This window comes from Pristiophorus japonicus, chromosome 9 (genome assembly GCF_044704955.1).
Source record: "Pristiophorus japonicus isolate sPriJap1 chromosome 9, sPriJap1.hap1, whole genome shotgun sequence".
Classification (NCBI taxonomy): Eukaryota; Metazoa; Chordata; class Chondrichthyes; family Pristiophoridae; genus Pristiophorus; species Pristiophorus japonicus.
Window position 1 is genome coordinate 211795358 of NC_091985.1, and position 13903 is coordinate 211809260.

General features: G+C 46.6%; 1 protein-coding gene across 2 annotated transcripts in view; it reads right to left on the minus strand.

The window, feature by feature from the left end:
- LOC139273586 (zinc finger protein 214-like) overlaps nt 1-13573 on the minus strand; it is a 59383-nt gene extending 45810 nt beyond the window's left edge. For both annotated transcript variants that reach the window (XR_011595233.1, XM_070890535.1), the window contains exons 1-2: nt 13487-13573; nt 12536-12699 (exon numbers count right to left, since the gene is read on the minus strand). The gene's annotated coding sequence lies outside the window, so the exon portion shown is untranslated. The remainder of the gene's footprint in view (nt 1-12535; nt 12700-13486) is intronic.
- Between the last annotated feature and the right edge of the window lie 330 nt (nt 13574-13903).

Sequence of the window (13903 nt, forward strand, 5' to 3'; positions counted from 1 at the left end):
TCCAAAGCTATAAATTCCCATCCCACACACTCTCCCTCCACCCTGTGCTGAAATCCAAACTCATCGCACCACCTTCATCATTTCTTTCCTCCATCTGCAGTTTTCTCACACCCTCTTCTCTGGCTGGGTTCAGTTCTACATCCCTAGTGCGCAGACTGAGAAGAAACAAGGACATTATTTTCTCTCCTGGTCACTAGGACCCTAAACCCTAAACCCACCCACCCTCTGCTCCTGTACTAAGATGGCCGCGCAGGCGCCTTGATCCTGCCCAAGAATTCAGCTCGTTACCCCGAGCGGTCGGGTCTATCATCGCAGGTCAAACATGGAGCCTGCGGGCTCATATTCGGGGCCTGAGGCCAACACCAGGTGTTTATGAATCTGCCCAGCCCACCCAGGGATCCAATTCCTCCGCTGAGCCCACAATCTCCTACTGACTCGCGGAACGTCTCTTCCGCCTCAGACCACCTCCACCACTGGCACTGCGCCTACTCAGAGCACAGCCCGGTCCCGTGTCTGGGCTCCTGGTGTCATTGATAGAGCACTTTACCCCTGCGCGGGGGATTCTGGTTACAGAAGTAAACGTTGCAACATTTGGTAGTGAAATGGATTGATTCAGGACAGACAGCAGGGATTATTGCAGTAAATAACACAGTACAGTGAGAAAAGAAATGCAGTGGATGTTGTGTAGATGGATTGTCAAAAGGTGTTTGATAAGATGCCGGACAGGATCAAATTAAGGCTCACGGTATTAAAGAGAGTGGGGCCGCGTGGAGAGGAAGTTGGGGAAAGGGCAGAAAACAGAGAGTAGTGGTTAATGGATGTTCTTCAGACTGGAGGGATGTAAACAGTGGTGTCCCCAGGGTCAGTGTTGGGACCATTGCTCTTAAAATAGAGACAGGATCTGGGCTAGGGAATAAGCACATAAGAATTAGAAGCAGGAGTAGGCCCCTCGAGCCTGCTCCACCATTCAATAAGATCATATTGATTCATCAATTGATCTACCGCTGCGAAAAACAATAAGAAGAATAAAACCGGACGGACCACCCGGCATCGACCTCCGCACCGGCTACGGACCCGACAACGGCACACCCAGCCCAGTCTTTCTCACCAACATCTGGGGACTTGTGCCAAAATTGGAAGAGATAGCCCAGACTAGTCAAGCAACAGTCTGACATAGTCATACTCACAGAATCAAACCTTTCAGCCAATGTCCCAGACTCCTCCATCACCATCCCTGGGTATGTCCTGTCCCACCGGTGGCGGTACAGTAGTATACAGTCGGGAGGGTGTGACCCTGGGAGTCCTCAACATTGACTCCGAACGCCATGAAGTCTCGTGGCTTCAGGTCAAGCATGGACAAGGAAACCTCCTGCTGATGACCACCTACCGCCCTCACTCAGCTGACGAATCAGTGTTGAACACCACTTGGAAGAAGCACTGCGAGTAGCAAGGTGCACAGAATGTATCTGTGTAGGGGACTTCAATGTCCATCAAGACTAGCTCGGTAGCACCACTATTAATCGATCTGGCCAAGTCTTGAAGGACATAACTGCCAGACTGGGCCTGCAGCAGGTGGTGAGAACCAACGATAGGGGAAAAACCTACTTGCGCCCATCTCTTCGGAAAGGGCGTGAGAGTGGGATCAGCGGTAAGCCTACAAAGGGCATGAGTCAGCCAAGCAGCAGGACTTCGGAAAGGGCGCAAGAGTGGGAGCAGCGGTAAGCCGACAAAGGGCGTGAGTCAGACGAGCCAGCACCAAGTGACCTGGGAGGATAAGAAGTAAAAATATTCAAAATGTGATGTCACAGGAAAGCAGGGAAGTAATTGGTTGGTCAGTTTCTCTATTTTCTTCGGCATTGGTTTAAATTAAGAGCTGGGATTAAAAATCTAAACTTTCAAAATGTGAAAAATTAATTAAATACATTAGAGATGTCAGGGCAAGAGATGTAGAAACATAGAAAATAGGTGCAGGAGTAGGCCATCCGGCCCTTCGAGCCTGCACCACCATTCAATATCATCGCTGATCATTTTCAGTACCCGGTTCCTGCTTTCTCTCCATACCCCTTGATCCCTTCAGATGCAAGGGCCATATCTAACTCCCTCTTGAATATATCCAATGAACTGGCATCAACAACTCTCTGCGGTAAGGAATTCCATAGTTTAACAACTCTCTGAGTGAAGAAGTTCCTCCTCATCTCAGTCCTAAATGGCTTACCCCTTATCCTTAAGACTGTGACCCCTGGTTCTGGACTTCCGCAACATCGGGAACATTCTTTCTGCATCTAACCTGTCCAGTCCCGTCAGAATTTTATATGTTTCTATGAGATCCCCTCTCATGCTTCTAAACTCCAGTGAATACAGGCCCAGCCGATCCAATCTCTCCTCATATGTCAGTCCTGCCATCCCAGGAATCAGTCTGGTGAACCTTCGCTGCACTCCCTCAATAGCAAGAACGTCCTTCCTCTGATTAGGAGACCAAAACTAAACACAATATTCCAGGGGAGGCCTCACCAACGCCCTGTACAACTGCAGTAAGACTTCCCTGCTCCTATACTCTTATCCCCTAGTTATGAAGGCCAACATACCATTTGCCTACTTCACCATCTGCTGTACCTTCAATGACTGATGAATCATGACACCCAGGTCTCGCTGCACCTCCCCTTTTCCTAATCTGCCGCCATTCAGATAATATCCTGCCTTCGTGTTTTTGCCCCCAAAGTGGATAACCTCACATTTATCCACATTATACTGCATCTGCCATCTATTTGCCCACTCACCTAACCTGTCCAAATCACTCTGCAGCCTCTTAGCATCCTCTTCACAGCTCACACCGCCACCCAGTTTAGTGTCATCTGCAAACTTGGAGATATTACACTCAATTCCATCATCCAAATCATTAATATACATTGTAAAGAGCTGGGGTCCCAGCACTGAGCCCTATGGCACTCCACTAGTCACTGCCTGCCATTCTGAAAAGGACCCGTTAATCCTGACTCTCTGCTTCCTGTCTGCCAACCAGTTCTCTATCCACGTCAGTACATACCATGTGATTTGATTTTTCACACCAATCTCTTGTGTGGGATCTTGTCAAAAGCCTTTTGAAAGTCGAAATACACCACATCCACTGGTTCTCCCCTGTCCACTCTACTAGTTACATCCTCAAAAAATTCCAGAAGATTTGTCAAGCATGATTTCCCCTTCATAAATCCATGCTGACTTGGACCAATCCTATCACTGCTTTCCAAATGTGCTGCTATTTCATCCTTAATAATTGATTCCAACATTTTCCCCACTACTGATGTCAGGCTAACTGGTCTATAATTACCCATTTTCTCTCTCTCTCCTTTTTTAAAAAGTGGTGTTACATTAGCAACCCTCCAGTCCATAGGAACTGATCCAGAGTCGATAGACTGCTGGAAAATGATCACTAATGCATCCACTATTTCCAGGGCCACTTCCTTAAGTACTCTGGGATGCAGACTATCAGGCCCTGGGGATTTATCGGCCTTCAATCCCATCAATTTCCCTAACACAATTTCCCGCCTAATAAGGATATCTTTCAATTCCTCCTTCTCACTCGACCTTCGGACCCCTAGTACATCCGGAAGGTTATTTGTGTCTTCCTTTGTGAAGACAGAACCAAAGTACTTGTTCAATTGGTCTGCCATTTCTTTGTTCCCCATTATAAATTCCCCATCTGCAGTAAGTGTTGGCTGCTCGAGGAACTTCGGCTCCACGTTGATGAGCTGGAGTCCGAGCTGCAGACACTGCGACACATCAGGGAGGGGGAGAGTTACCTGGACCATGTGTTCCAGGAGGCAGTCACACTCCTTAGATTAATTAATTCAAATTTGGTCCATAGTTAGGGACAGGAGGGTGTGACTACGAGCGAGGCAGCTGTGGGGACCCTGGAGGTAGTGATGGAGGAGCTTCAGCTCTTGTAATTGTCCAACAGGTACGAGATTCATGCTCCCTGTTTGGACGAGGGCAGGGACTGGGAGGATGAGCAAACTGACCACAGCGCCGTGGTACAGGAGGCCATTCAAATGGGGGGAGTAAAAAGAAATGTTGTGGTAGGAAAGAGTATAGTTTCGGAGATAGATACTGTTCTCTGCAGCCGAGAGCGTGAGTCCCGAAGGCTGTGATGCCTGCGAAGTGCCATGGTTCAGGACATCGCCTCTGGGCTGGAGAGGAACTTGGAGTGGGAGGGGGAAGATCCAGTTGTCATGGGCAATGTAGGTACCAATGACATAGGTAGAACAAAGAAAGAGGTTCTGCTGAGGGAGTTTGGGTAGCTAGGGGCTAAATTAAAAAGCAGAACCACGAAGGCAATAATCTCTGGTTTACTGCATGAGCCACGTGCAAATGTGCATAGGGTAAATAAGATCAGAAAGATGAACACGTGGCTCAAAGACTGGTGGGAGAAATGGGTTTCGATTCATGGGGCACTGGCACCAGTACCGGGTCAAGAGGGAGCTGTTCCATAGGGATGGGCTTCACTTCAACCTGGCTGGTGCTAATGTCCTGGCGAAGCGAATAACTAGGGCTGTAAAGAGGGCTTTAAACTAAATAGGTCGGGGGGGAGCAGTGGGGGGGGGGGGGAAGGGTTCAGGTGAGAGGAAATTTAAAAAGTCAAAGAGCAAGGAGAAGGCAATAGAGCAGGGTAGCACTGTGGGAAATGAGAATCAGACTGTGACAGGAAAAGACAGAATGTATAAAAATAAGAGTGTAACAGAAGGTAGGGTCAAAGCAGGGAAAATGGTAAAAAGTCAAAATTAAAAGTTCTTTATCGGAATGCACGCAGCATTCGTAACAAGATAGATGAGTTGACGGCACAAATAGATACAAATGGGTATGATCTGATAGCCATTACAGAGACGTGGTTGCAAGGTGACCAAGGCTGGGAACTAAATATTCAGGGCTATTTAACAATTCAGAAGGATAGACAGAAAGGAAAAGGTAGGGTAGTTCTGTTAATAAACGATGAGATCAGTGCAGTGGTGAGAAATGATTTTGGCTCAGAAGATCAAGATGTAGAATCAGTTTGGGTGGAGATAAGAAATAATAAGGGGAAGAAGTCACTGGTGGGTGTAGTCTATAGGCCCCCGAACAGTAGCTACACTGTTGGATGGAGTATAAATCAAGAAACAATGGAGGCTTGTAAGAAAGGTACGGCAATAATCATGGGCGATTTTAAGCTTCATATTGATTAGACAAATCAAATTGGCCAAGGTAGACTTGAGGAAGAGTTTATAAGAGTGTATCTGGGATGGTCTCCTTGAACAGTACGTTGCAGAACCAACCAGGGAGCAGGTTATCTTAGATCTGGTATTGTGTAATGAGACAAGATTAAAAAATGATCTCATAGTGAAGGATCCTCTCGGAAAAAGTGAACATAACATGGTTGAATTTCAAATTCAGTTGGAGAGTGAGAAAGTCAGATCTCAAACCAGTGTCCTGATTCTAAATAAAGGCGACTGCAAAGCTATGAAAGCAGAACTAGGAATGTTCGCTGATGACTGCACAGTATTCAGTTCCATTCGCAACTCCTCAGATAATGGAGCAGTCCATGCCCACTTACAGCAAGACCTGGACAACATTCAGGCTGGGGCTGATAAGTGACACAGAAACATAGAAAATAGGTGCAGGAGTAGGCCATTCGGCCCTTCGAGCCTGCATCACCATTCAATAAGATCATGGCTGATCATTCCCTCAGTACCCCTTTCCTGCTTTCTCTCCATACCCCTTGATCCCTTTAGCCGTAAGGGCCATATCTAACTCCCTCTTGAACATATCCAATGAACTGGCATCAACAACTCTCTGTGGTAGGGAATTCCACAGGTTAACAACTCTGAGTGAAGAAGTTTCTCCTCATCTCGGTCCTAAATGGCTTACCCCTTATCCTTAAGACTGTGAACCCTGGTTCTGGACTTCCCCAACATCGGGAACATTCTTCCTGCATCTAACCTGTCCAATCGTCAGAATTTTATTTGCTTCAATGAGATCCCCTCTCATTCTTCTAAATTCCAGTGAATATAAGCCGAGTCGATCCAGTCTTTCTTCATATGTCAGTCCTACCATCCCGGTAATCAGTCTGGTGAACCTTCGCTGCACTCCCTCAATAGCAAGTGTAAAAGAAGATAGCCATCCGTGGCTAACTAAAGAAATAAAGGACATTATCCAACTAAAAACAAGGGCATACAAAGTGTCCAAAACTAGTGGGAGGACAGAAGACTGGGAAGCTTTTAAAAGTCAGTAAAGAACGACTAAAAAAATGATTAAGGAAGGGAAGATAGACTATGAAAGTAAACTAGCACAAACTATAAAAACAGTCTCTATTGGTATATAAAAAGGAAAAGAGTGGCTAAAGTAAATGTTGGTGCCTTAGAGGACGAGACCGGGGAATTAGTAATGGGGAACATGGAGATGGCAGAAACTCTGAACAGATATTTTCTATCAGTCTTTACGATAGAGGACACTAACAATATTCCAACAGTGGATAGTCAAGGGGCTATATGGGGGGAGGAACTTAACACAATCACAATCACTAAGAAGGTGGTACTCAGTAAGATTATGGGACTAAAGGCAGATAAATCCCCTGGACCTGATGGCTTGCATCTGAGGGTCTTAAGAGAAGTAGCGGCAGGGATTGTGGATGCATTGGTTGTAATTTACCAAAATTCCCTGGATTCTAGGGAGGTCCCAGCAGATTGAAAACTGCAAATGTAACACCCCTATTTGAAAAAGGAGGCAGACAAAAAGCAGGAAACTATAGACCAGTTAGCCTAACATCTGTGGTTGGGAAAATTTTGGAGTCCATTATTAAAGAAGCAGTAGCAGTTCATTTGGATGAGCAAAATTGGTCAGGCAGAATCAGCATGGATTTATGAAGGGGAAGTCATGTGTGACAAATTTGCTGGAGTTCTTTGAGGATGTAAGGAACAGGGTGGATAAAGGGGAACCAGTGGATGTGGTGTATTTGGACTTCCAGAAGGCATTTGACAAGGTATCACGTAAAAGGTTACTGCACAAGATAAAAGTTCACGGTAATATATTAGCATGGATAGAGGATTGGCTAACTAACAGAACAGTCAGGATAAATGGTTCATTCTCTGGTTGGCAACCAGTAACTAGTGGGGTGCCGCAGAGATCAGTGCTGTGACCCCAACTATTTACAATTTATATTAACGACTTGGAGGAAGGGATTGAGTGTAACGTAGCCAAGTTTGCTGACGATACAAAGATGGGAGGAAAAGCAATGTGTGAGGAGGACACAAAAAATCTGAGAAGGATATAGACAGGCTAAGTGAGTGGGCAAAAATGTGGCAGATGGAGTATAATGTTGGAAAGTGTGAGGTCATGCACTTTGGCAGAAAAAAAATCAAAGAGCAAGTTATTATTTAAATGGAGAAAGATTGCCAAGTGCCGCAGTACAGCGGGACCTGGGGGTACTTGTGCATTAAACACAAAAGGGTAGTATGCAGGTACAGCAAGTGATCAGGAAGGCCAATGGTATCTTGGCCTTTATTGCAAAGGGGATGGAGTATAAAAGCAGGTAAGTCTTGCTACAGCTATACAAGGTATTGGTGAGGCCACACCTGGAATAGTGTGTGCAGTTTTGGTTTCCATATTTATGAAAGGATATACTTGCTTTGGAGGCAGTTCAGAGAAGGTTCACAAGGTTGATTCCAGGGATGAGGGAAGGGCAGGGGTTGACTTATGAGGAAAAGTTGAGTAGGTTGGGCCTCTACTCATTGGAGTTGAGAAGAATGAGAGGCGATCTTATCGAAACGTATAAGACTTTGAGGGGGCTCGACAAGGTGGATGCAGAGAGGATGTTTCCACTGATGGGGGAGACTAGAACTAGAGGTCATGATCTTAGAATAAGGGGCCACCCATTTAAAAAGGAGATTAGGAGAAATTTGTTCTCTGAGGATTGTAAATCTGTGGAATTTGCTGCCTCAGAGAGCTGTGGAAGCTGGGACATTGAATAAATTTAAGACAGAAATCGACAGTTCCTTAAACGATAAGGGGATAAGGGGTTATGGGGAGTAGCCGGGGAAGTGGAGCTGAGTCCATGATCAGATCAGCCATAATCTTATTGAATGGCGGAGCAGGCTCGAGGGGCCGTATGGCCTACTTGTTTCTATTTCTTATGTACACTGTCTAACGAAACGCTCCCAGGGCAGGTGCAGCATGGGTTAGATACAGAGTAAACCTCCACCTACACTGTCCCATCAGAGACTCCAAGGGCAGGAACATAAGAAATAGGAGCAGAGTAGACCATTTGACCCCTCGAGCCTGCTCCGCCATTCAATAAGATCATGGCTGATCAGATCCAGGCCTCAACTCCACTTCCCCGCCCACTCCCCATAACCCTTGAATCGCTTATCATTCATAAATCTGTCTATCCCCACCTTAAATACATTCAATGACCCAGCCCCCACAGCTCTCTGAGGTAATGAATTCCAAAGATTCACGTCCCTCAGAGAAGAAATTGCTCCTGATTTCCCTTTTAAATGAGCGACCCCTTATTCTGAAACTATGCCCCCTAGTGTTAGATTACCCCACGTGGGGAAACATCCTCTCTGTATCTACCCTGTCAAGCCCCCTCGGAATCTTATACGTTTCAATAAGATCACCTCTACGTCTTCTAAACTCCAATGAGTACAGGCCCAACCTGCTCAACCTTTCTCATTATGACAACCCCTTCATCTCAGCAATCAACCTCGTGAACCTTCTCTGAACTGCCTCCAGTGCAAGTATATTCTTCCTGATATAGTGTGGTGTGGTCTTACCAATACCATGTACATTTGCAGCAGGACTTCCCTACTTTTATATTCCATCCCCCTTGCAATAAAGGCCAACATTCCATTTGCCTTCCTAATTAATTGCTGTAACTGCATGCTAAATTCTTGTGTTTCATGTACAAGGATCCCCAGATCCCGCTGTACACGGCATTTTGTATTCTCTCCCCATTTAAATAATAATTTGCTTTTTTATTTCTCCGACCAAAGTGGATAAGCTCACATTTTCCCACATTATACTCCATCTGCCAAAGTATTGCCCACTCACTGAGCCGATCTATATCCCTTTGTATATTATTGGAGTCCTCGTCACAACTTGCTAGGCTAGCACAGTTTAGATACACAGTAAATCTCCGTCTACATTATCCCATCAAACACTCCCAGAGCAGGTACAGCATGGGTTAGTTACAGAGAAAAGCATCCTCCAAACTGTTCCATCAAACACTCTCAGGGCAGGTAGAGCACAGATTAGATAAATTGTAAATTTCCCACTACACTGTCCCATCAAATACTCCCAAGGCAATTACAGTATGGGTTAGATACAGAGAAAAGCTCCCTCTAAACTGTCCCGTCAAACTCTGCCTGAACAGGTACAACATGGGTTAGATACCGCGTAAAGCTCCCTTTACATTGTCCCGTCAAAAACTCCCAGGGCAGGTACGGTACTGGTTAGATACAGAGTAAAGCACCATCTACACTGACCCAACAAACACTCCCAGGGCAGGTACAGCATAGGTTAGATACAGAGTAAAGCTTCCTATGCATTGTCCCATCAAACAGTCCCAGGGGCAGGTACAGCACAGGACAGATGAAGAGGAAATCTTCCTCTACACTATCCCATCAAACACTCCCAGGACAGCGACAACATGGGTTAGATACAGCGTAAAGCTCCCTCTACACTGTCCCATCAAACATACCCAGGGCAGGTACAGCATGGGTTAGATACAAAGTAAAGTCCCCTCTGCACTGTCTCATCAAATACTTGCAGGACAGGTAAAGCACAGGTCAGATACAGAGTAAAACTCCATCGACATTATCCCATCAAACACTCTCAGGACAGGTACAGCATGGGTTAGATACAGAGTAAATCTCCCTTATTACAACAGTGACTACAATCCAAAAGTACTTCATTGGCTGTAAAGCGCTTTGAGAGGTCCGGTGGTCATGAAATGCACCAAATAAATCCTAGTCTTTCTCCCTCTACACTGTCCCATCAGACACTGCCAGCCCATAATAAGTTGGGGTCAGTGAGGTTAGTCGCTAGGCACTACAGTGATGTCATAAAGCAGGGCCATATAAAGGTGGAGAGCTGGGACATCCTGTCTCAACACACATCCCGCTGTTCATACTGAAAATCCCCGGGGAAGGGCCAAGGCCCAGAGTGTGGAACACAACCAAGGGGGAAAGAGGAGGAGAGACGGTGCAGTGTGGGAGATGAGGGAGGAGTCTGCTCATTCCCAGGGGCAGATCAGACAAAGTGCTTTGAGTGGTGGGTCCAGCAATGAAACTGAAAACAAACCAAAGGGAATAAATAAAGATCCAATCCAAGGGAACAAGCAACGGGTCATTGGGCAGAAATCACAACCAGCCCAAAGTTATTCAATGGGCGAGCATCGACTGCTTATTGTGGGAAGTTCCACACTTAAACCATCCAATGAGTGAAGAAATGTTTCCTAACATCTCTCTTGAAAGGCCTGGCTCTGATTTTAAGGTTATGTACCCTCGTCCTAGACACCCCAAGCAGCAGAATAAATTTCTCGCTATCTACCCTAGCAGTTGCTTTCAAATTCACATTAAATTCCCAGAGACTAGGTGAAGTATGGGTTGGATACAGAGTAAAGTTCCCTCTACACTGCCACTGGGCGAACTTCAGTGTCCACCGCGAGTGTACTGGGCAGCTTATCAATTAAAATTCAGCAGCAGTACGATCTGTCACTGCACTGAAAACTTTCCACCCGCAGCTCCTGATCAGTTTCAGGTTAAAGCTCCCTCTAAACTGTCCCAGGGCAGGGACAGCACGAATTAGATACACAGTAAATCTGTGTCAGAGGAACTGTACCCCAGTGAGAGTCGGTGCCAGAGGAAACTGTACCCCAGTGAGAGTCGGTGCCAGAGGAAACTGTACCCTAGTGAGAGTCATGACAATTCGAAATATCTTCAGTTATCAGCAACAAATTGCATTAATATTTTGCCTTAAAAGTAGTAAAATGTCCCAAGGCAATTCACAGGACCGTTATCAAACAAAATTTGACATCCAGTCACGTAAGGAAATATTAGCACAAGTGACTAAAAGCTTGTCCAAAAGGGTAGGTATTAAGGAGTGTTATAGAGAGGTTTAGGGAGGGAATTCCAGAGCTTATGGCCTCGGCAGCTGAAGGTACGGCCACCAATATTGGAGGGATGAAAATTGGGGCTGCTCAAGAGGCCAGAATTGGAGGAATGGAAAGATCTCCGAGGGTTGGAGGGTTGGAGGAGGTTATAGGGAGGGACAAGGTCCTGGTCGGATGTCAAAACAAGGATAAGAATTTTGAAATTGAGGCACTGATGGAGCAGGAGCCAATGTAGTTCAGCGAGCTCAGGGGTGATGGGTGAAGGGAAATTGATACAAGTTGGGAATAGAGGGCTGAGGACAGATTGATTAGAATAGGCCTATATTCTCTTGGAGTTTAGAAGAATGGAAGGTGATATCATTGAAACATAGAATTCTTAGAAGAATTGACAAGGGCCGGATAGTCTCGAACTAGGGATCGATCCTAGTATTAGGATGAGATCGCCTATTTAAGACTGAGATGAGAAGATATTTCTTCACTTAAGAGTTGTGAATCTTTGAAATTCTCTATCGAATAGAGATCTTACTATATGGCAGAGTAGATGGGAGGGGTCGTATGGCCTACGCCTGCTATTTCTTGTGTTCCTGAGTAAGGATACGGGCAGGAGTGTTTTTGATAAGATTAAAGTTTACGGAGAGTGCGTGGTGTGATGCCGATCAGGAGAGCATTGGAATAGTCCAATGTCGTGGTAACAGAGGCATGGATGAGGAAGGGGCAGAGACCAGCGATGTTATGGAGCTGGAAGTAAGCGTACTCGGTGATTGAGGGAATATGGGTTCAGAAGCTCACCTCGGGGTCAAGTACGACGCCAATAAATAAATTGCAACTCTCCGTATCTTTGTTTCAGTATATTAGAAAACTACATATCTCTAGTGATCGATTAATCGGAAATGTTTCAATATTAGTAGTTATCAATATATTTTCTTATAATTCTAAATGTTCATGAATGAATAATTGATTCTGTCAGTGATAGGCCGTGCTGGTATTTCAGATTGGTCTGTGCATCATGATCAGTGAATTGACGACGTGCTTCCGGTTCAATCTTTCCATTGGCTTTCTCACCAGATGGGAAATATTTGAACACTGAGATCTGATGGTATCGGTGTGAGTTCAGTCCCACCGAATGTACAGAGACGGGTCCATTTGCTGGGCTCTGCCTCAAACTGGAGTTATCTCTTAGATCAAAGCCCTTTACTCTAAAACACACACAAGATTCACTGTGACTGTGTGTTTAGAGACAGAAACTGATCTCACTTCACATCCCATTGCACGGCCTCATGCTGGATAATTGTGCTCGGTGGTCAGACTCTCCCAGTCTCATTTCCTGTCTTACCTTGTAACCTGTGTGTACTGTCTACAGGACCGGTGTGTATCTGAGTAAATGGCACTTTCTCTTACCTTTCTCCCCAGTCGATCTATTGAAGCACTTTCAATCGGAAGGGGCTCCCTAGTTGGTGCTCTCACAATCCTGTGCTGGTTCACCTGCTGTTGTTCCTCAGTCCACAATCCGTTTCCTTCCAGCTGTAGAACTTTCTCAATCACTCCGCCATTCACCAGGAGATCTAATTATGACAGGGCAGAAAATTAGAAGAATATTAATGTTGTGAAGTGGAATGTAGTGTAAAGTGTTTTTCCAACGTTTCAGAAAAGTATACGTCCAGCATTTCTGTTTGATTTTATCCTTTTCCTCAGATCTCTGTCCCGACCATCTGGACTTACAGAAAATCACCAGAATTCTCCCCGGCTTACATGCTGTCTGATCTCACTGGGCCCCCGGGTTACACAGTGCCTGATCTCACTGGGCCCCTGGGTTACACACTGTCTGATCTCACTGGGCCCCCGGGTTACACAGTGTCTGATCTCACTGGGCCCCCAGGTTACACACTGTCTGGTTTCACTGGACCCCCGGGTTACACGCTGTCTGATCTCACTGGGCCCCTGGGTTACACACTGTCTGATCTCACTGGGCCCCCGGGTTACACACTGTCTGATCTCACTGGGCCCCCGGGTTACACACTGTCTGAGCTCACTGGGCCCCCGGGTTACACACTGTCTGATCTCACTGGGCCCCTGGGTTACACACTGTCTGATCTCACTGGGCCCCCGGGTTACACACTGTCTGATCTCACTGGGCCCCCGGGTTACACACTGTCTGAGCTCACTGGGCCCCCGGGTTACACACTGTCTGATCTCACTGGGCCCCCGGGTTACACACTGTTTGATCTCACTGGGCCCCCGGGTTACACACTGTCTGATCTCACTGGAAGTTTCAGTCTATCTCCCGCATGTCCCCAAACCCTGAACTCCGGGGCTGTGTGTTCAGTTCGGTGTTTTCCCTCACAGACTCACCGTACCCTCCCCGCCTGCCGGCCGAGCGCTCTGCCCCGGCCCCAGCCACCCACCATCAGTCCGGTTCCCTGCGGCTCCCGGTTCCCCAAATTGTCCAACCGCTGGTTGGAGCAAACTACGCGGCATCCGGGCACTGGTGGTGGGGAGTGCGGCATCGAGCATGCGCACTGCGGCTACAGGGCGCCTTCTGCATAAATTAATGACCTTCAGAGAATTCCCGGCCGTCTATTGGCTGCACGAAGCGGATTGCCACCACTCCCACCAATAGGACCCGGCAGCGCCGTAGAGCCCCGTCCACTGTGATGAAGGAGCGCTGGGCAGCTCGGCGGTCACGTGTCTCCTGATTTCAAAAATACCGACCGTTCAACGGTTACCATGGAACGTCTCGGCCCCGCCCACTTCGCCTGTGACATCACA